At 46.1% G+C, this 24,360-nt stretch overlaps 1 protein-coding gene across 1 annotated transcript in view; it reads right to left on the bottom strand.

Moving 5' to 3' along the window:
* The window catches only part of LOC138567111 (phospholipase A and acyltransferase 3-like), a 259,361-nt gene extending 242,454 nt beyond the window's left edge, over nt 1–16,907 (bottom strand). The window contains exon 1 of the mRNA XM_069644991.1: nt 16,740–16,907. The gene's annotated coding sequence lies outside the window, so the exon portion shown is untranslated. The remainder of the gene's footprint in view (nt 1–16,739) is intronic.
* Nucleotides 16,908–24,360: the final 7,453 nt, after the last annotated feature.

The following is a 24,360-nucleotide window of genomic DNA, read 5'->3' as shown; positions in this document are numbered from 1 at the left end:
AACATAACAGATACCTTGTATGTATATCGTGCATTATTATTCTCACAGTATGATACAGTTGGTTATGAATTTTTGAAACTCATTATTATAAATAGATACCAACAGTTCATGGTCCATATCATATGGTATGTCACACACATGTGACATCACTGTGTTGCAATGTCACCACGCGTGACTTTAAAAACACAACTATGAGCAGGCACCACCAAATGATAATGATCTGTGGTCAAAAAAAGGTAAAGACGATAAAAAGTATGAAGAACACTGCAGTAAACCCAGTGGCGATCAGGGTAAAGTATAAGTGAACAACGGATTACAGCAGGCAGGCACAAAGTATTGCAGCCTGCCTGCTGTAATCCTTTGTTCACCATGGCTACCTCCAAACTCGTAATGAGGCCCAATGACTATACCTGTTTCTAGTATATAGAGCACAGTCGTTTTTCAATTTCATTATTTCTGTTTTAGACCCACATTAATTCAGATAATTTGAACCATTACATGCAATACCTAAACAAGTTTACGTTTAGAATTGAGATGTGCAAAATTGAGCCCTGTGTGGTGCTCTATATTTTTACATCAATGCCAAACCCTTAATAAGGTGTATTTAGGTGTGTTTCACCTGTTCCAATTTGGGTTGCCCCTGAAAAAATCCTACAACCACATGGAGGATTGAAACATGTTGGGCTGTGTATCATCATGGTCCAGTGTTTTGTTTAAATGATATTAACATGTTTTATTAATTTGAGAAAACACTTTTGTATATAAATTGTGTTTGTGTCAGGTGATTGTATCACAATTCACTATTTAATCACTTTTTCATTTCAGTGGTGTCTAATTATTGTTCTGTAACCTATCTTTTATTAGTACCCATTGAGAGTCAACCAGAATGTAACAAACATTCTGATTGGCCCTCGCCGGGGCATTACCCGACCTGGAATCCCTTGGCCAGGATTCCTTGCCATTGTTCCCGCCGGGGGGGGGTCGAGGGGGGTTGTGGCAGCCCCTCAGTCAATGAGGAGGCTCGAAATGGGGCCATCCCCGCTCGAGCCTTCACACGCCTGGAGGCTGCCATCCTCCCCCACTGGGGATTCAGGTAAATGTTTTTTTTCCCTGCCCCCTCCCATGCAAACAATCCCCTCCCCCCAAAACCCACTTACCTTCTTATTTCTCCTTTATTGGGAGGGAATGTGCTCCGCTCCCGATGGCCGCCATGGAAAGGGAAAACGGACTCCGTTTTTCCTTCCCCGGCGGGCATTTTCTTTGACATTTTTTTTCTGTTACGTAATGCTGCAGGGTTTCGGAACAGAAAAAATGCTATTAGTACCCCAGTCTTGCTCGGGCTTCGCTCGGGCCTATAACTATGGACCCCAGGGCATTAACTGACTCAGTAATGCCCCTGCATCTCAGGGCTTATTGCTTAATTAAAATACATTATTTTCTATTATATCTGGTTTAGGCAATATGACCTGAGGAGGGGGCATTACCAGTCGGGTAATGCCCCCGGGGCCATAGATAGAAGCATGAGCGATGCAAGGGTGGTAACGGAGCCCGAGGGGCATTACCCAAACTGTAATGCTCCCTTCCGAGGGTCATATTGCCATCAGTACCCCATGTCATACCGGGATACTAATAGTAATTTTTCTAGAGTTGAGAAACGCCGCTGCAAAAAAAAAAAAGCAACAAAAATGGCTGCCAGGGATCGGGGTGAAGGAACTAAGAGTAGTCCCTTCTCCCTTTCCGTGGTGGCAATTAAAACCAATTAATAAAAAAGTAAATAAAAAAATGGCCACAATGGAATGGGTGAAGGGACTACACATAGTCCCTTCTCCCTTTCCATGGTGGCAACTCCGGGATGCTGCGGCAGGGAAGCAGAGCCTTGTCTGCGAGGTAAGGCCCGGCGCTGCAGCTGCACTCTTCCATAAGAACCTCCTCCCACCTCCAACAACCTTAACACTTACGTCAGCACGTCAGCACGCTGCACGAAAGCATTCATTAAAGCAAGCTCACAAGCTCAAAGAGTTCCCATGAGAAGGAGTTTTGGGGCAGGAAAGGCAGAAGTGGGTGGGAATGGTTGTAGGGATTAGCATGGCAACGGGCAGGCAATGAGTGGGTGTAGTATTGTGACTTGGTGATGATGTCAGAGCTGGTGACATCACAGCTAGAATGCTGGTGTCCATGGTTTGGGTTCTGTAGGGAACCGTGTGTCTGTCAGTTGGAGATAGCTGGGTGAAGGGCTTGGGGATGCCAGTGCTTTCTGTTACCTATCATCTGTGTTTGTGTATGTCTTCCGTGTACCTATCCTACGTGTGCTGGCGGACTAACTGGCAATAAAGCTACACTCTGAAAGGACTTACCTGGTGCTTGTCATCTGTGCGACACTGCTACAGTGGGCTCATAACCAAACAATACCTATACACGGTGTGTCCCTCCTCACATTTCATTCCTCTGTGTCCCTCATATTCCTCGCTATCTAAACTTGAATTAGTACTCAAATGCAATAGTTTGTGCTCTATAAGTCTCGCCAGTGATACCTAATAGCCCAAACTAAAAATGTAGCCACTATTGTTTCTCCAAATGATATAAACATTTACTAGAACATTTTTATAAACATCAAAAGAGAGTAAGCCAGTGTTTCAGAAGACATAGACGGGATGCCGTCAAGAAATGTTTATCTTTGGAGCGCAAACTTATGGACCATTTTATTTGAGATGACATTCCTCAGAGAAGATTTACTTTAACCAGGACCTCGTCGGACAGCACAAAACATCTTGCTGATCATCATTTAGAATCAAGTTGTTTCATTGCTCTGTTTTTGACTCACAAGATGTGGGTCTATGAAATGGACAGTGAAAACATGATGTTAAAAATATGTGGATTACCATTCAAGAATGTTAAATTCAGTTGGACATTCAGTTGGATATATTTTCTATGTTTATAAAAATGTTCTATTAAATGTTCCCAATTGACTAGGGATTGTGATGAATCTGATGATGTCATCACTTCTTTCCAAGGGGTGGTCTCTTCTCATGTGGCCAGGGGACGGCAGTCGTTACCTGATCCTGACCCTGATATGATATGGTATGATATGATATAGCATTTGTAACACGCCTATACACAAGTGTTTCAAGGTGCGACGAGGCAGGGAGGGGGGAACAAGGGGAAGATAGACAATGATCCTACTAGGCCCGGTGTCATTTAGATCGCGCAAGTGCAGGGGCAGGGGGGAGGAAAAAAGTGCAAGGGGAAGGGGAGGGGGAAGTGCAGTACAGGGTAAGTAGAATAAAAAATAAATAAATAGGGCCAGCTGGTGGCAAGTGCAAGGTAAGTGCAGACAGGTGCTGGGAAGGGGGGCTGTAGGGATACAGAGACAGTCCCTCAGTGCAGGGGTTGCCAAGGAGGCAGTGCAAGTGGAGAGTGGCTGGGCCAAGGACCGAGGTCGGTGAGAGTGGCCCAGGTGCAGGTCCAGTGCAGTTTCAGTGAAGAATTTAGCAGGGGAGAGGGAGAGAGAAAGCAGAAGCAAAGAGGAAGGTTTTGAGGTGCTTCCGGAACCGGAGATGGTTCTCCTCAAGTTTCAGGGAGGCAGGAAGGCTGTTCCAGAGGGAGGCCCCTGCTGCAGAGAGAGATCTACCCCAAGCTTGTTGCTTCGATAAGCGGCTGACCCTGAGGATTTAGGAAGAGAGAGTTGAAGGTATTTAGGCACCAGAAGGCCTTGTGGACAATGCAGAGGGTTTTGAACTTAATCCTCACAGCCACTGGGAGCCAGTGTAGAGATTTCAGTCCTGGAGAGATACGGTCCCTGGGCTTGAGGCCAAGGACAAGTCTCGCAGTCCTGTTCTGGATGAGTTGCAGAGGGCGGCGAGTGGAGGTAGGCAGATTAAGATAGAGGATGGAGTTCTGGATGAGTTGCAGAGGGCGGAGAGTGGAGGCGGCTAATCGGCTATGCGAGGGAGGAGCACACGGGGGAGGCGACTGTCATGGGGAAAGTTGACATCATAGGTCGAGACATGGTTTCCCCCTATCTTTTATAGGGATGTTCCCTCTATTCCTCATGCTTTAATGACATACTGTGGTAAACCCTTTCTACAGCCCACAAGACCTACTAATGATATTTTTCAATACACCATGAATAAGCTAGCAAGAACTGCCTATCAATCCCATTTGCATAGAAGTACTTAGATGAGGAGACTGAACAGAGTAATGAAGATCACTCTTCAAACCTCCCCCAAATCTACTCATGACATTTTCAATACTCCAAGAGTAAGCTACCAAGAACTGCCTATCAATCCCATATGCATTGATATACTTGGGCGAAGAGACTGAATGCATTAATGACGATTAATGAGTATGAGGAGCACATCACACGCTTTAGTGTTTGCAAAGCTTTCCCAACCAGCGTGGAGAGCGGAGACGTTGCCAGGGAAAGCTTTGTCCTTTCAGTGCAGAACGAGGGACAACCAAGCCACAAAGCAAACCGTGGAGCCAACCGGCTCAGTAGGATGACGAAGAAAGGTAGAAGGAAAGGTAGAAGGAAGGGCGAAGGAAGGTAGACTGGAGGTGCTGGTTTGCTTTATCAGAGCCGCAACAGGAAGAAGAAGGAGTCACTCTGACAGCTGCGCAAGCTGAGCAGCAGTACCAAAGACACCCGGACACAGTGAAGGGCTCCACAACAAGGCGGGGGCCACAAGGGATGAGGGAGCAGCTGAGCAAAGCCAAACCAAGCCCATGAAAGGCATGCAGGACCCTGGAATGCTGCAACCCATTGTGAGGTGTCAGAAATGTGAGGCGGGCCACATTGTGAAGTTTTCTCAACAAATGCCCTTTTATTTGAATATTAGGTTGGATGAATGCCTCATTATCCCTACCCTAACGAGGATTTCCCTGCCTAAAATAAACTAAAGGAAACACTTTAACAAGGGATATCAGTCCCTCACACATGTAACAAATAAACAAGGAAATACATGCCAGTTCCAAACAATGATTGAGTTCATATAGTAACCAAAGTATTTCTTCACAACCTGGGTGAACTCTACTTCCCCAGGTTTTAAACGTGATTCTGCTTCACAGTTTAAAAAAAAGAACACAAGAAAATCCAGATTCGCAACAAAGTTCCAATATAGTCTGTTGTAACTTCAACTTGTCAACAGAAAGTTCCAATACATAGATCACAAGATTGTTCTTCTTGTTTGAACAGACTTTTAGTTCTTCGATAGCAACAATGTTTATATTGGTCAGGATGACTTGCCACTTTAACAACTCCTGGAAATATAACTTCTCTGCAACAGCCTTTCTAGGCTCTTCCTCCAGTACTACTAAAACAAACAAAATCTTTCTCAGGGCCACCTTGTAGCCCTTCTCCAACTTCCACTTCACCTGCATCCTTGCCAAGCCTATAATTTCCACAGGATTTCCATTTGGGTATACTCCCCTCCCCGAACAGCTTTTCACAACAAGTAGTGCTTTTTATAGTCAATGTCACCTGACAAGAGTTTACAACAGCTTCACAGCATTCATCAAATTACAGGTTCAAGTTTCTCAACACCTCTTCAGGGAAGATAAGATTCACATTGATGCTCTTTAACCGTTTTCTGTAAATGATGTTCCTTTCCTTCTGGACTCTTCTCCCCAGAAGGTCAGCCTTTTTGCAACTCTTGTTTCCCCACTTCACAAACAACCAAAGACAGACAGGGACATGGTCTCCTACCTCTCCCCTGGTTTTGACATGCTGTGGGTATCCCAACGTGTATAAGATGTTGTATAAAAAATAGGGGCACTTCATTCCAGAGTTTACATCCCTTGCATTAACCCCCTTCTGCTGTTTGCAATACTGTCCAGATTGTGTTTGTCTTATATCCAGCCTCTCTTGGCTTGGGCAATGCTTACTGACATCAACTCTTCATATAGTTGCCCGCACAGTTGGTTGGTTTTTACGAAAATTCCCACTTTCAATATTACAGTCATTTGGCTTTTGTCTTTTAAGTCTTAGCTGCTTTTCCCTAGCTAGACATACACAAATAGGTTACATGTGATTTTAACGAATGAATAAATGAAGAATGCATTTTTTATTAACCTAAAACAATGACAAAATATTGATTTTTTTATTTTATTTTATTTGGGGCAGAGGACCCAGCCCCCTGTTTCTGCATGTTTAAATCACCACCCCAACACCTCCCCACCCATTTTAACCACTTACCCCAACCCCACACATGTTTTTTTTAAAATGAGATATTTTTTATCGTTGTTTTAGTTTTTGTTAAAATGTCATTTGTTATTTTCAATTAGTTTAAAAGACTGTATACCACACAAATAGCTTGGGAACCATGTTTACTCTTATGCAAGTGCTGCCTCTGTTATTTTACAAATGCTTGGTATTCAAAAGCAACTTGTGAATTGGTTTCATTCACAAGCGAGTGCAGCTTTGCACTCTATCTGCTACTATGCAAGTGTCTCGCACTCGCCCACCTGCAAGCAGGGACAGAGTGCTCCGGATTCACTTACCGGTTTTATTGTGCACCTCTGTTCCCTTGCATTCTACAGGACTTCTAATGCTCCGGCTCTTTACGACACAGCAAACCCCTTCGGTGAGTCGGCCTTCGTTCACGACACTTCCAAATGGAGCTCCTCTCGCTCCGGAAGTCCCCTGTTGCACGCCAGCCACCAGAGACAGCCTTGAGGCTTAGAGGTGCACAACAGCCACCTGAAACAGCCAACTGCATGCTTTCTGCTGTGCAGCCTCTTCAGAGCGGGTCACAAGGGGGAATGCCTTCCTTCTACACGCTTCCTGCTGCGCGACCTCTACACTTTAGGTTTCCGGGGATACAGACCTTCTATGGACCAGCAGCTGGTATCTGTCCTGCAGTGATCCCAGAATCCTCTCTTTCCTCTAGCTTCTGTCTGGGCTGCCAACTATGTGCCTTCTGACTTCCTCTTCTCTTCACAAGCAAAGTCGGCTCCTTCTCTTCTTCAATGGTCTGCACCTGAGGAGGCCTTTTAAACCTCGCAGTCTCCCTCAGGTGTGGGTCATCTGCACTAATGAACTGACCACTCATGCAACATTGTGCCTCTTCAGCCCAAAATGTTGGTTTTCTTACTTCTGTGGTTTTGCAATTAGCCATTAAAAGAGTGGGGCTTTGGGGAAAGTTAAACAATGGGGTTTCCCATTCCTCCTGACCTGCTTCCCCCCTCATGTGATCCTCTTGCAGAAAACCACTCCCAGGGTCAAGATCAGGAAGCATCTGCCTTTCCCTGGCCACATGAGAAGAGTCCTAGGTCAGGGTTTCTGGGGGAATCATTGCTAATTCATCACACCGTTTGCCGCAGAAGCTGGAGAATGCCAAGGAAAGCTGATGAGTCCCGAGAAGGGAAAGTGGGACACCGGGGCACTCAGAAACTTTATCAAAGACAGATGAAAGCAAGCATAGTGAATGAAAGGGAATTTGAGACCCGATGTCTTCGGAATAATAGCAAAGTGACTGCAAGAAATATACGAGGAGAATGCAAGGCAAAGTCAAGTTTACACGTGTGTAAAGTGAATCACATGAGAAAAGCCCAGGCAAGAGAGTATGCCAGGCAAAGTCAAGTTTGCAAGTGTGTAAAGTGATTCACAGGAGGAAAGCCCAGACAGGAGAGTACACAAGGCAAAGTCAAGTTTGCAAGTGTGTAAAGTGAATCACATGAGAAAGCCCTGGCAGGAGAGTATACCAGGCAAAGTCAAGTTTAAAAGTGTGTAAAGTGAATCACATGAGAAAAGCCCTGGCAGGAGAATATACCAGGCAAATCCAAGTATTAGTTGTTTTGTTGACCAGAGAGCCCCCCACCCCCATGCCAGGAAGGCTCCTACCCTTAGGAGTTTCTCAGTGTTTTAAAGAGACCTGGGAAGAGAGCACGCTCCCTGGGATTGAACTGTGATGCCAACCGTAGGGGGTTATCCTCTTGGGCTATAAAGAACTTTGGTTGTCTAATTGATTCATTGTGTTGGTGAAGAGAAGCCTGGGAAGGGAGCCATCCCCTGGAACTGTGAACTTTGGTGTTGGAGTTACATTTTTCATTTAATCTTGAACATTTGCACTTCCAAGTTCAAAGACATTATCCTTATCACATTATAGTTACTTGTAGAGTGTGAGGGCTAGGATAGGCTTTCGGACACAGGACATTTTGCTTTGGACATCTTCACACAGGACAGACCTTTAGTTTTGGTTGTGATAGGGAAATACCACTTAGGGTAAGGACAGCTAGGCATTTCCCAACCCCCTTCTATTTGAAATAAAAGTGCATAGCCAAAACTATGAGCTCTCTGTGTCTGTGTCTTATTTCTGGCTCCTCACAGGACCAATTTGGGCAGTGTGCAATATTTGACAATATTGAGTGTTAGGTGTGGCTCTTATATACAGTAATGGGATTACTGCCAATTTTACTTCACCACCATATTTAGATTTTCACAAAATCCACTTGGTTTTGTATGGCGTAAATGTCTTCCGCACAAAACCAGTACTTCAAGTGGTAATTCCCAATCCTGATGGATTCCAATGCGACACTGTAAAGGCTGGAGGGGGGTATGTACTTCCGCTCTCTATATGGTAGAGGAGAGGCACAGAGGACCCCAGCCAAGATTCTCTATTCGGTAGCTATGGTCGAACAATCAGGGCCTAGCTTCTCAGGAGGGGATGCAGGCTGGTTCTTAAGTACAGTGTAGTCCCCAAACCCCCACAAAGGAATGTCCACACACTCTATTGGTTAAAACACAGTCTTTATATAATTAATATTCAAAGTTATGTACACTATCACAATAACTCACTTTGTGCTCAGAAAATCAACAATGGTAAATATCTACAGTTCTAAAGTGGCACCACAATTATTAGCAGATCTCATTAATGTGCATCAACTATACTCTGGTCATATGTCACACAAATCAATTAATAAAGGCAACCAACAATAGACATAGGAGGAAAGCAGTTGGTTAGAACAATTGGCAGAATACTGGCCCCGTTACCTAGACACAATTCTGTGTGGAGATCCCCCCACCTGGGCAACCTGTAAAGCAAAGATGTATCACAAGCTCAGTCCATATATTGTCTATAAGTCCTATTTCCTTCTATAATGTTTCTACCCCCCAATGTACCTGGTAGAGCAGAGTTCTCGAAGAGGCGTCGATGAATCCTTCTTGAGTGACTCCATTTAAAGCAGGAGCCACGGATCGTCGAGAGGCGTTGAAGAAAGCGAACTTGGCGTCAACGGCGTCGATGAAAAGTTTGGGGGTGCCAAGACCATGGCGTCGATCCAGGTGGTGCTCCTCGGCAACATCCTGTGAGGATGAGGTGTGCAGGGCACCTCTGCGTCGGATATTTCAGGACCGCAAAGAGTTTCTGAAGAACTGTGGCCCGACAAGGGCGCTGAGTCGTCAGTGTCTTTGTGGTCTTCGGGTGGTGGAAAACCAACCGGCGGATTCTCCTTGGCGCGTGGGCATCCTCGACTTTCTCCGGTGGGACAAAGCGGTCGATGGTGTGGACAAGGAAGTCCTTCGATTCAACAGTCTTAGGCAATGGAGTGCACGGCTGCGGTCGTCGATGGCATGGCGTCAAGTGGTCCCCTCTCCTGGGCAACACGGCTTCAACGGGCCTCCAGCGGTTACGGCGATACTCCGAACCCTGGTCTACGCCAATGGACTTCAGCAGCGTCGATGTCCGGGTGCTTCACTTCGTTCTCCTCGTCGGTCCCCGTCTCCGGTCGGCAGCCTTTCGAGGGTCTGACTTCCACTAACCTTCGGCAAAGGTTAGTGGTGCTTGATGGTCCCTCGGAGCACGGGAAGAGGGCGCCTAACCAGGTCCCCTCTCGGATCAGTCCTCGACGAACTCGACAGCTTTTGGATTGGGTCGAAGCAAATGCAGCAGCAGATCTTCTTCTTCCAGCTGGGCGTCGAGGATAAGCAGTTCCAGTTACTCTTCAAGTGTCAACTCAGCTTCTGAAAAATTTCCAGTGGTGAGAGAACCGCAGATATACTATTCTGCCTCTCATCCACACTGCTGGGTCACACTCAGCAGCCAATCATACAGAAGGGCATTCAGGCAGTCAGTCAGCCAATCAGGCATACAGTGCATTCAGGCCATTCTCCTCCCTCTCAGACACTCACAACAAGGAATGTGGATTGGGACAAGTACCCAGCCATTCAACACTACACACTGCATGCATGCCAGTTTTGGGCAGGGCTGTTGTTATGTCTGGGTCTACTAGTAAGGTATTCATTACTCAGTTACACTATGTTCTAAATGAAGTGTTCACGTTCTGTAGCACGTAGCTTGGAATGTGAGCACTTCAGAATGTTTATGTTGAAAGTGAGCAGTTGAACCTGGTTCGTTTTATGTGTTATCGTGTCTGCTGCCTGCTGCGTCTTGGCCTAAATAAATGTAATTGTATCTTATCGCGGAGTCCTTATTTCTCAACATTGGCGACGAGGATCGACCCGCGTTACCCCGGCCCTCATCCAGCTTCCTACGACAGTCCGCCCTCCGCGCCACACGAACGGAGCAGCACACGGCTGATCAAACTTAGCTCGCCCACCTGCCTTGCCGCTCCTCCCTGCAGTGGGAGTTTGAGCGGCGCTTCAATCGTCTGACAAGCAGTGATTTGCAGGCAGCAGACGCAGAGCGCCCCGCTCTTTCAGGTCAGATCGGGTCTGACACATAAAAAAAAAAAGGGAGGGGGTGGAGGCTCATTTCAAGGGCACGTCCTACACGCAGGTCTTGTTTTGGATGATCAATGACATTTACACACACAGTATCTCAACGTCTGAGAGTTTTGGGTCACTCTTGATTTGTTGTTTACTTTCAACCTGGGCCACAACGTTGCACCGCAATCTCTACTGTGAGCCAGCCCAGCAGTAACCAGCTACATTCAAGTAACGTTCTGGCAACAATGGGTTTTTCACAGAACATTCAATTTTGAAGCTGGGGAAGGACCCCGGACTGCTAACAGCACCCATTGTGAGGTCACAGGTGTTTCACAGAACGTTCCACCCAGGAGCTTTTCTGATATCATAGGGGAGAGGCTGGTGCATATTCCACCCCAGCCAGTGCGAACGCTCCCTGTTTCTTGTTCCACCCAAGGCACATTGTTATTGTGACACCTGCAACTTCAGATCAATTCCTTTTGCAGTGCACCCTGCAATCATGGCAGCAGCAATCCCACCTCCTGCACCCTTCCTTCCTGAACCTGGACAACCTCCTCTTAGATGGGACAGGTGGATAAAAACTTTTGAGAATTATATAGTGGCTATTGGTGGTGACAGATATAGCCGAGCTAGAAAAAAGGCACTGCTGCTTCACAACCTGGGAACTGAGGGGCGCATTGTGTTTGATGGCCTCACCCGAGGCGCGGAAGAAGGTGCAGGTGATGTTGACGAATACCTGGATGCGGTAAAGAAAATCGAGGAACACTTTGAGCCAAGGAAGAACATAACCTTTGAGAGACACACATTTTTTCAGCAGGCTCAGGACTGTGCGGAGTCAGTGGAGTCTTACGTGGCGTCACTAAGGACACTCAGTCATACATGTGAGTTTGGGGATCTCACTGATTCCCTTATCAGGGATCAATTGGTGCGCTGTACAAACAGCCCCAGGGTGCAGGAGAAGTTACTGGCCAAGGACGTCTCCCTGGAACAGGCGGTGGAGCTGACGCGCAGCATTGAGCAAACATCCCAGTATATGAGAGCGATGAGAGTTGACAAGCAATCGACTCAAAGTATTGTACAATGTGTTTGCGCAGTCATGCCAAGGAAAAAAGCACCTACCAGAAAAGAATGGTGGAGTCAAAGGTGCACCAGATGTGGCAATTCAAGACACTTGTCTAATTACCCTACATGTCCAGCGAGATTTGCGGAATGTTACAAATGCAAGAAAAGGGGTCACTTTTCAAATGTGTGCAAGGAGTCCTCCATCAATGTCATTGAACAACGGGACCCTGAAATCCATGCCACAAGAGCAGACGAAATGCCCATTCAGGAAAATGGTACTCGTCACATCTTCCACATTTATTCTATGTCTGGCGATGTCAAAGGGCCGATTGATCAATTCGTCATCGACGGGTGCAACATTGAAATGAAAGTCGACTCAGCTTCCCCATGGGCTATTGTTTCATTAGATACCTTTAAGAATGTGCTGGGGAAGGACACACACATCTTGTCTCGAGCTGGTGTCCAACCGTGTGGATACGGAGAATCATCCATTGACCTGGTTGGTAAATTCCATACTAGAGTATCATATAGAGGAAAAGAGTGCTCAGCCAAAATACTAGTTGCCAGGAAGGGAGCATCACTATTGGGGTGGGATGAACAGAGAGAACTCGGCATCCGCATCCAAGCCAATGCCACAGAGCCAGTAGCCATTGCGGAAGTCGAAGATAAGTGGTCGAAGGAGTTTCCTGAGGTCTTCACCGCAAACCGTGGGAAGTTAACAAATTTTGAGCACAACATAAGACTAAAGCCTAATGCTAGACCAACTGTACACAAAGTAAGACCTGTTCCACTGAAACTACGTCAGAAACTTCGAGAGGAACTTGAAAATTTAACGCAGAAAGGTGTAATTGAATGCGTTGAAGGAACTGAATGGCTTTCTCCTGTTGTCCTGGTCGCAAAGAGCAATGGGAGTCTGAGACTTTGTGTTGATCTTAGGGATCTTAACAAAAACATCTATGTTGAAAGACACCCATTACCCATTATATAAGAGACACTTGCTACTCTTGGGGAACCCAGTTGGTTTTCCGTGATAGACTTATCTGCAGCCTATCATCAGGTTCCTTTATCGCAAAGCTGCCAACATCTTACTGCATTTGTGACACCTGAGGGCACCTTTAAATTCTTACGTATGCCTTTTGGACTGGCATCCGCCGCTTCAGTCTTCCAAAGAGTAATGGAGGAAGTATTGAAAGATCTTAAGAATGTGGCAGTATTCCAGGACGATATATTGGTTTATGCTGGGTCTGAAAGTGAGCACGATTGTGTGTTAAGAGCTGTTTTGCAAAGACTGAAAGTTGCTGGTCTCACGGTACAGAGAGAGAAATGCCGTTTTGCCCTCAGAGAAGTCGAATACTTAGGTCATAAAGTTTCAGGGCAAGGCGTTTCTCCTAAAGACAAATTAGTAAAGAATATTTGTCGGGTCCCCGCACCCACTGATAAGGATCAGCTTAGGTCCTTCATGGGCATGGTGGAGTATTACCACAAGTTCGTAGAGGGATTTGCCACCATATCCTCACCTCTGAGGAATTTGTTAAAAAAAGGGGTGAATTTCACATGGTCGAATGAGTGTGAGAGAGCATTTGTTGCCATAAAAGAGAGTATTTCAAAAGCCCCCTCGCTAGGATGTTTCGTGAATGGCAGAAAGACAACCCTCATGGTTGATGCCAGTTTGACTGGATTAGGAGCCTCACTATGTCAGGTAGACTCGGGAAAATAATTCCACACTATTGCATTTGCTTCTAGGTCTTTAAAAGGAGCTGAATGCAATTATTCTGTAATCGAAAGGGAAGCTCTGGCTGTATACTGGGCTATTCTACATTTTAAATATTTTCTTTGGGGACAGGAATTCCTGGTAAAATCCGATCATAAACCTCTAGTTCAACTATTGAATAGTTGTGATTGGGAAAAAGGGTCTCCAAGGATTGCCAGATGGATAGTTGGGCTGCAAGGGTACAATTTTACACTAAGTTACATACCAGGCAAAAGCAATGTAGTTGCTGATTGTCTTTCGAGACTTCCCTCAGAGCATGTTGAAGATTCTTCTAGTTTGACGTATGAAGAAGACATGAATATTTCAGATATAGCAGCCTGTGCAGTGGGAAAGAAAGAGTGGATTGAAGCTGACGCAAAAGACTCATGTCTTACCAGAGTGAGGGAATGGACAAGGTGTGGATGGCCTACCAGAGATGCGTTAGATAGGAATTTTGATCGGTTCTATGAAGTCAGAATGGACTTGAATTTGTCCAAAAATGGTGAAACTTTGAGGAGGGGTGGCAAAATAGTTCCCCCTGAAGGTACCAGGTCCCGTTTAATTGATCTGGCCCATCAAGGTCATTTGGGAATCAATGGTACTAAAAGATTTCTGAGACAGTCTTATTGGTGGCCAGGTATGGACAGCATAGTAGAAAAGAAAGTGAGGGGCTGTGTAGAATGTGAAAATGCGGACAAAAGTAGAGTAGTCAGGGAGGTTCCTCTCAGTCCTATCCAGGTCCCCAGTCAACCCTGGGAGAAACTCGCAGTGGATATCATCGGTCCTGTCCAAGGCCTGGGTGATGGTTTTAGATTTATGGTGGTGTTGGTAGACTACCACACCAAGTGGTTAGAATACAAGGCATTAAGGGAAGTGACCACAGTTGAACTAATCAAATTTTTTGAAGAAGTCTTCTACAGGGAAGGGTTCCCCACTGAGATTGTCACCGACAACGGGGTACAGTTTTGTTCCCAAATGATGATGGAATTCTTAATATGTTATGAGATCAAACATTCTAAAACAGCTCTATATCACCCTAGGGCGAATGGGATAGTTGAGAGAGCCAATAGATTTATTAAGGGTGGCATTCAATTAGCTTTAAACTCTGGCATTGAGTGGTCTAAACTGTTAAGGGAGATGGTTTGGAATTATTGTATCACACCACATTCCACTACCAGAATTTCACCATTTGTTTCATTGAAAGGGAGGCAACCTGCCTCCAGATTATGCCCAGGTTGGCTGGGATTGGCTGGGAGTGTAGAGGTGGACAGACAGAAGATAATGAGTTTAATAGCCAAAGCTCAGGAAGATTATAGACAGAGGTTTAATACCACCTTCTGTGTTAAAGACCTAGAATTGTCTGTAGGGGACTTTGTTTTAATTAAAAATCCACGTCTGGGGTTGAAATGTACAGAAAGCAAATTTCTGGGTCCTAAAAGAGTTTCAGCTATCCGTGGTAGTGTAGCCATTCTTGAAGGTGGAGAATGCTGGTCCAAATCTAGACTGGTCAAAAAGAATGTGAGCTGCAATGATCAGAATGATGCAGAGAACAATATGGGTGAAGGAATGAGCTTTGACCAGAGACTGAGAAAGCCACAAAAGACATTGGGCCTCATTACGACCCTGGCGGAGATCCATGGTGCAATTTGCACCATGGTCCATGGCGCTAAGCTGCCAACTCCGCCATGGTGGTTGGCGGACTTACCGCCCCATTCCGACCTTGGCGGGGCGGTAAGTCCGCAATCCCCATTTACCCTTCCCCATTCCCATTTTTGCCCCATAGGGTATAATGGGAGTGGGGAAGGCGTTAATTACGCCACCGTAAATTACGGTGGCGTAATTAACAACAAGTCCCGTAGCGCCATGGATTTTTCCGCCTGCAAAAAGCAGGCGTAAAAATCACCATGGCGCTACGGGAACTCGTAGTCAGGCGGAAAGGGGCGCCATGGTTTACGCCGGCGTAAACCCCTTTCCGCCAGGGTCGTAATGAGGGCCATTGAAATTTGATAAGGATGATTCGGAGGATTCAGGACATTCAAACAAGAGTCATTTGGATGGTTCTGAAACCAGAACAGAAGGACAAAGCAAAAGAGTGATAAGGATGCCAGTCAAGTTCAAAGACTTTTACATTGAATAATTCTATTACACTTCAGGGTGTTTGTAAGGGGGGAAGGTGTGTTATGTCTGGGTCTACTAGTAAGGTATTCATGACTCAGTTACGCTATGTTCTAAATGAAGTGTTCACGTTCTGTAGCACGTAGCTTGGAATGTGAGTACTTCAGAATGTTTATGTTGAAAGTGAGCAGTTGAACCTGGTTCGTTTTATGTGTTATCGTGTCTGCTGCCTGCTGCGTCTTGACCTAAATAAATGTAATTGTATCTTATCGCGGAGTCCTTATTTCTCAACAGCTGTCTCTGTCTTTGTCTCTCATTCCAGAAACCAGACATCCACAACAAGAAGTGCATATTGGTCACACTCACCCAGGTCCCAACCAAAGGGTGTACCTACAGCACACAGTCACTGGGAAGGTTCCAGCCAGTCTGGCCTGGACTTCATAACACCACCTTATATGGAACTTCCACCCAACAGCCAGTCAGGGGGAAGGGACAGAGTCAGGTCTTCCCAGGACTTTGGGAAAACAAGGTAACAGGCAATAGCAAGCAAGAGGCCACAGGGGCCCTCTTGTTTCCTATCAGGAATCAACTGATTCCAATGGCACGGCCTGGGTTATCCCAAAATGGAGGATACTCAGAGCACCTGTCAAATTCAGCATGGAGCTGCCACCAGCCCATCCCCTGCTCTGTGGGCCACACACAGGTGCCCCAAAACATACACTAGGGGCACAGGGTTGTACCCCCACCCATCGGTGCCATAAGGGTATCCCATGGGTCGGTACACCAAACCAAATACAGGAAGAGCTATACTGCCAGGACTCCCACATGGACTCCTGGGCAGAAAATAATACATAACACAAATGAAAAAGGACTACAGGACAAGGACAGGGAGGCCCTGTCCCTCCAAAGCATTTCCAGCATCACAGATACCAAAGTGGGGAATAACTGAAGGGTCCACGTGACTCTCAATCATGTGGGCCCTTTCATTACCACATGCAGTAACAGTATTTGAGTTTGGCGGTATTTCCCAAGTAAATACCTCACATTTTTAAAGAGGACCTGTGCGTTGGTTTCTGGGTTATGCTACTACAGTCAGTCTCTACATCCCTGCCAAAGAATGTGGTTATCCTGGTGTGCTTTGCTCTAGCCTACCTTGGTTCCTTGTAGCTGCTTGTTAGCACATTCTCGATGCATACATTAGAAACAGTGCTTTCCCTAAATATTCTAATCCTGGGGATCGGATCGCTTCATAGGCCGGCTGCCACAGAAGCAGGGCGGCAGACTCCGGCTCTGCTGTTGCTAGGGGATGCATTCCATAATGCTCCGGTTGCCATGGCGCTTAAGAAAAGGTTCACTGTGGAATGCGGAACAGTAGGCTGGGAAGAGAACGTGTTCTGTGTTGTGTCATACAAGAGGCCTCTGCAACAAATGGCTGACATTTCAAAACAATGTCATGTATTTTTTTAAAATATGTATTTATAAATTACATCTATTTTTATGGGATCAGAGCTACTTCATATTTAAAGGGATGTTATAGTCTAATCTCCCTTCAAATGTTATCAGAAACTAGACTGGCTCCCATCACACCTTGGTTTATTCCAAAAGTTAGTAACAGGTTAGAGGGCCGCTCAATTGGCATAGCAGGATTCTTGACAATGTACTGAAAGAGGGTGTGGCCCTCTTGAGGGCTCCTAGCTCGGGCCATCTCCCCTTGTTAAGGGAGAGGGGCCCAGTGATATATTTTAGTCAGCTATGCTTAATGGCATGTAAATGGGATGCCTGCTAATGGCGAGACAGTTCCACTATTGATGATTATTGGGCTACTGGAGAATTGTGTGCCCCTATAGAAACCACAGAGAACATGGCATGCGTAGCCTATATGCCTGACTATTGAAAGAAAAGGATAGCGATGCAAAAAATAAAGTCTAAAAAGTTTGCGATTCCAAAATTGGGGTTACTACAAATACTATGTCTCAAACACAAACATACTCTCGTGGACTACAAAAAACGCGTAACACACTACAGCTCACACTATGTCGATTGATCCCCAAATAAAGGTTCAAATGATTGATATAAACAGATCTTCAGTGTAAAGTGGTCGACATTCGCCAAAAATAATTCAAATGTAATTAATGACCGCCACCCAGTGGTCAAAGAGTGAAATAGACGCGCCCATCAATTTAACATTATAAACAGGGCTCCCCGTTTTATGGTATTTATTTTTTTAACTTTTCCGTCTGTATTGATCCATATTTGTTTATTGGTCTTTTTTTCTGCATTGATCCATATTTTTTTTCTGGTTTGTAAAATCCAAATGTCGCAACCAGTATTTTGCCACATATTTTAAAATGGAAAAATACCTGTAAAAGGGATGCTTGCAGAGTTAAATTCTTGCATGTCAAGCCACAATCCATTTTCACCTTAAAAACAAAGGGCCTGCTATTGTTATTTACAAATAAATACTGAATGGGAACCGAGGGCCTTATTATGAGGACGGTGGTACAGCCAGCAATGGCATTAATTCAACAGTAATTCCCCTACTGCCAAATTACCACACCGCCGTACAAGGTTGGTGGTAAGGTGGCAGGTTTACCTCTACCAAAAATCAGCAAAATCGACCCAAATTCCACTGAAATCTCTATGGAGTCCTATGGACTCTGAAAATGGGAATTAACATCATTCTACCATCACTTGTACTCAGGGATGTCATTTCACCAAAATGCCATGGGTTGCGGAAGTGACATCACACAACCTTTGACCTCCAATTACATCACAGGAAGTGATGTCATTTGACCACCACCCCGAAGTGACATCACGGGAAGCGATGGAACACAACCGTTCTCTCCTTGACAAAACAGCAAGTGGTATCACATAGCATTGTTCATAAGTGCACTATTAAAAATATGGTTACGATATCACTGTAATGTGATATACATTTCATACAAGAATGTATCACCATATGCATTGTTATTCTCCCTTACTGCTCCTGGACCTATCCGCGGCCTTTGATTTGGTTGACCACAACCTATGCCACCATCATGCCACCTAAGCCAACTTCTCCCCCAAAGCCTGTCAATGGATCACCTCCTTTCTCCAAGAAAGGGCCATGAAAGTATTTTCTGACTCAGCCTCCGCCTCCCCCAGCCTCCTCACCTGCGGTGTCCCTCAGGGCTCCTGTATCGCGCCAAAGCTCTATAACCCCTTCACAAGGACCCTGTTCAGCATCCTTGATTCCCTTGGCATATCATATACCAATTATGCGGATGACACACAGGTACTCATCCCACTCACAGGTGACTACCTAGCAGACACCACCACCCTCACCACCATCTATTCTACCATCCAATCCTGGATGGCAGAGAACTGGCTCTGCCTCAATAGTGAAAAAACTGAACTCCTCCTCATAGGGTCACCCTTCACACTGGGCAACCTCGGATATCAGTACGCCTCCTTCACCATTGATAACATCCCTATCAAGGTCTCCAACCATGTTAAGACACTCGGAGTCTACCTGGACTCCGACCTGGCCATGGACAGACAGGTCAATGCCATTGCCGCCTCCTCAGCCTACTACTTCAAAATCCTTAATGCCACCAGGCCCTTCCTCGCCCGTCATAACTGCCTCACCATTGCAAGGGCTATTATCGGGTCAAGGTTAGACCACTGCAACACCCTTCTCGCTGGGACCTCCAACAAAAACCTGGCCAAATTGCAGCTAGTTCAAAACAATGCATTGAGGGCAGCCACAGGCAACGCAAGAAGAGTCCATATCTCCGAAATCAGAAGGCAAGCTCACTGGCTCCCTGTCAAAGAGAGAATTGTCTTCAAAACCCTTGCCCTCACCCACAAATGCCTTAATTAACTCGCCCTTCCCTACCTGACTAACAGAATTACCGAGCACACTACCACCAGACCCCTAAGATCTTGGTATGCCAACACGATTGTCACGCCCACTTCCCGAAAGGTGCGCGCTGGTGGCTCTAGCTTCCCCGCCCTAGCAGCCACGTATTGGAACGCATTGCCACCTCACCTAAGACTTATCAAGTCACACCTAGCCTTCCGCAAGCCATCAAAAGTTGTCATGATCTCTGCTTCCAAAAGGTCAGGGTTTTCCCAACTCCCTTGGAAGCAGATCCATAACCCAGGTTCCGAGTGCCAACCAGTCCCAATTGGGACCTTTTGGACCCAGTCCTGGCGCCAGTGGCACCAGGCTCATAAATATGCCCAGTCCCAGCGCTGGAAGCGCCGGGATCATAATGCTTGTGTGGACTTACCTTCAGCAGACCATGCTGCTTACTTGCCTGCCAGTTGAGCCTCTGATCCTCTTCTGTTTGGAACTACTTTTCCTGTTGGGTGGGGCTGGAGCCACTCCCTAGATTCAGAACACTGGAACTCTTCTGGAAGGCAGGAACTCTTTTCTTACCAGGGACTCTTTTCTTACTTAGGCGTGGCTGTGGAAGGAGACACCTAAGCACTACAGGAGGCTATTTAAACCACACCCGGTGGATGAATCTTGCTTTGCGTTATTCTGCAACCTCTGCAGCAGAACGCTCATCGTGTCTTCTGCATCTGGTCCTGGGCCTAAGGAAAAAGGCTTACCATCCTGAATCCAGTCTTCAGCAACACATATAAAGACAAGAAAGAACAGGTTAGCATTCCGGCATCTGAAAGGCAAAGGCTTACCATCCTGAATCCAGTCTTCAGCAACACCTATAAAGACAAGAAAGAACAGGTTAGCATTCCGGCATCTGAAAGGCAAAGGCTTACCTACTCTTCGGCGCTGCATCCCGCATCTGAAAGACAAAACAAGGTGCGTTTAAAGACATTGGGGAACTTTAATACTCACGTGCCATGACTCCTTTCCACTTCTAATCCAGTGGGTATTCCGGCACCCTGCAGCCGCTCCGAACTCGTGCCTGCAAAATAAAAAGACAGTTAGAGCGCATAGTGAAGCAGGCAACAAGCGCTTACTTACGTGCTTCCAGGCGCTTCTATTCATCACACGGGCTCCATCTTCAACTCACTTCAGCCCGTCATCCGCCATCGCCGGAACCCTGCAAAACAAGAGACATCATTACTAAAGACTTTAAAGACATTTGAATGACTCGAAACTTACCGTTCGTGCAGTAAACGACGGACAGCAGTCCTCTGAAGTCAAGAGGCCTGCGCTACCTATCCAGTGAAGAAACTGGTTAGAGCACCCTGCCCCGAGGCAGATGGAGAGCTCGGCATTCACTTACCTAAGGTGAGAGCGTTAACCTTTGGGGGTCTACAGGAGAGGAGAAGAGGAAAGAGATAGGGACACCCCAATAACCCCAGTTCATTAACCCCATATTTTCTATCTGCAGACATCTTACTCTACACGTCAGGCATACAGTGCACAGAGTTCCAGCCCAAAGAGCCAACCGGGTGCTACACATCACCTTTGAAGATACGGTAGTCGCCCAGTCAAGACCGGCGCCTCTGCGAGAATCAGGTGAGCGTTACAGAACGCAAAGCCTACCGCAAAACTCTCGCCCAGGCGCTATGGAAACCTCGGATACTGACCCCCTAGCCCGGTTACTTGGGGAACTAAGGGCAGAAGTGCATGCAGCTCGTCAGGAAACGAATGCTCTAAGAAGGGAACTAATTATTTCCAAGGAGAGAACAGACAATCTTGCTAGACAAGTGCTACAGTTACAAGCCGGACAGACCCCGTTACCCGCATCAGGGGCAAATCTTCCTTCAACATCCTCTATGAATCCAGTGCAGATCAACCTACCTGGGAATGTACCTCTGGCTCCGCCCGAACGATTTTCTGGTGACCCAAAGAGGTTTGCAGTATTTATCAATCAGTGCCGGTTGCACTTCTTATGCCGGCCAGCAGCCTTTCCAACTGATCAAGCAAAAGTAGCTTTTGTACTTTCATACCTTAGTGGCAATGCGGCAGACTGGTCGATCCCTCTAGTTAATCAAGATGATCCGGTTCTCCATGATTTTCAAGCCTTTCAGCTTAGTATGGAAAAACTGTTCGCAAGACATTCACAGGGGCAGGCCTTGGACAATGAGCTTCTTTCATTGCGACAGGGTAATCAAGACCTTTTGGCTTATATTGCATCTTTCAATAGGCTAATAGTGGAAACTCAATGGCCTGAGGACAAAAGGATTACGCTGTTTTATAGAGGTCTACGTGGAGAGCTCAAAGACGTTTTAGCCCAAGTAGTGAATCCCCCACAAGACTGTTCGGATTATATAGACTTGGTCGTTCAAATAGATCACAGGCTGCAGAACCGGAAGGCCGATCGTTCCAAGTTTGATGCTCGAGTATTTTCCAAACCGCCAACTCCTTCCAAAGGAGTAGACTCCGGGGAACCCATGCAAATAGGGGGTCTGAAAGGTCCTCTAACACAAAGGGAGCGGGAAAGGAGGAAACAGTTGCAATTATGCCTATATTGCGGAAACTCAGGGCACTTTCTTCGAGACTGTCTGGTGAAACCTGCCAAGAAGGCAGTAGGAGCTGCAGTTACCAAAGTTACAAACTCTGAGCAGGGAAACGACCTCGCCCGACAAGAATAGAGGTCCTCTTGCCGAGCGTGAAAACCAGTTCCGTGACCTCGCATTTCGTGATACCTATGGTCCTCATTAGCCCTGATAAACCGATCGATTACATGCAATTGAAGCTTACGTCGACAGCGGTGCCATCGGCAATTATGTGGATCATGAAATGGTTTTGAGGATGAATCTAACTCTTTGTCCCAAGGCTGTAAAGGACGTCATTACTACGGTGGATGGTACGGAGATAGCCTCCGGGCCAGTAACGCATACCACTCAAGAGGTGACGCTAGTAAGTCAAGATGGACACCATGAGAAGATCGTGTTCGATGTGATCAAGGCCCCTCAGTTTCAGATTATTCTAGGAATACCTTGGTTAGAGAAACACAATCCTCTGATCGATTGGCGAGCAAGAACGGTCCAGTTTCCAGAATGTGTCTCTACTTGTCACCCTCCACCTGGTGTTGCACTGGCCGCAATTTCTTCAGAGACTCCCCAGTTACCTCCCGAATACCTAGAATACCAAGATGTTTTCTGGAAGGATCAGGCTAACTCTCTACCTCCTCATAGGTCTTATGACTGCCAGATAGACCTGATACCTGGATCTACTCCTCCTTGTAGTAGAATTTATGCCCTCACCGAGCCTGAGAACCTTCACCTTCGACAATACCTGGATCAATACCTGGCAAATGGGTTTATTCGTCCTTCCAAGTCCCCTGCTTCTTCAGCTTTGTTCTTCGTTCCAAAAAAGGAAGGAGACCTTAGAACTTGTATCGATTATCGCTCCCTGAACCAGATCACCGTTAAGAATAGATATCCGTTACCTTTGATCCCTGAACTCCTGGACCAAGTCAGAAAAGCATGCATATATACAAACCTGGATCTTAGAGGAGCTTACCACTTGGTACGAGTAAAAGAGGGCGATGAATGGAAGACGGCCTTCCGCACCAAGTATGGGATATTTGAATATCAGGTCATGCCCTTCGGACTTTGCAATGCCCCGGCCGCCTTTCAATATTTTATGAACGATGTCCTCAGAGAGCTCATAGATGTATGTGTTGTTGTTTACATTGACGACATCCTCGTTTATTCTTCATCGGAATCTGAACATCGGAAACACGTGAAAATGGTCCTCGAAAGATTGCGTCAACACAAACTTTTCGCTAAGTTGGAAAAATGTGTTTTCAACGTGACTGAAGTTGAATTCTTGGGATTCATATTATCACCTGGCGGAGTGCGTATGGATTCAAAGAAGGTCGATGCAGTTCTCAAATGGCCATCACCATCCTCCGTAAAAGGTGTGCAAAGCATGTTAGGCTTCGCTAACTTTTACCGCAGGTTTATCCCCGAATTCTCTCGAATAGTCCAGCCCATCACTGCCTTGTTAAAGAAAAACAAACGTTTTGAATGGTCTACCGAGGCGGAACAAGTTTTCCAGGATTTGAAGACTAAATTTATCTCTGCACCAATCTTAAAACACCCTCGCCCCGAACTCCCCTACATCGTGGAAACTGATGCTTCAAGCCTTGCCATGGGGGCAGTTCTATCACAAAAGGACCCGGTAACCAATCAGTTGCATCCCGTGGCATTTTGGTCCCGCAAATTCTCGCCTCCTGAAATCAATTACACGATTACTGACAAGGAACTTCTGGCTATCAAGTCTGCCTTTAAGGCTTGGCGGCATTATCTGCTGGGGGCCCGACACACCGTTACTGTGATTACGGATCACCGAAACCTGCAATATTTGAAGACCGCAAAAGCCCAATCCTCTAGACAACTCCGTTGGGCATTATTCTTTGCCGAGTTTGACTTCATAATTACCTATCGACCTGGTACAAAGAACGGTAAAGCCGATGCCCTTTCTCGGATGGGAGTGGAAGAACACTTGGTCAACCCTAAACCTGTACCAATCATTCCCGAACAAAGAATTCTGGGTGTAATCGCCACAGAATCCATAGAGGAAGTTAAGGATAAAGCCAGGCAACTTGTAACTCCAGCAGACATACAGAATTGGCATCTGCAGGGAAAGGACTTTGCAGTAAAGGACAACTTATTGTATTTCCAAGAACGATTATACCTACCCAGCACAGATTTACAGAAAAAAGTAATCTCTTGTTATCACGACTCTTTAATGGAAGGTCATCCCGGTATAGCCAAGACCTCAGAAAAGATCAAGCGCTACTTCTGGTGGCCGTCTTGGAAAAAAGATATCAGAGACTTTATAATGTCCTGTGGAGTATGC

This window comes from Ambystoma mexicanum, chromosome 2p (assembly GCF_040938575.1).
Source record: "Ambystoma mexicanum isolate Mex_15411 chromosome 2p, UKY_AmexF1_1, whole genome shotgun sequence".
In the NCBI taxonomy this organism is placed as follows: Eukaryota; Metazoa; Chordata; class Amphibia; order Caudata; family Ambystomatidae; genus Ambystoma; species Ambystoma mexicanum.
Note: the sequence above shows the minus strand (reverse complement) of the source record. Positions and strands in the feature narration are given on the sequence as shown.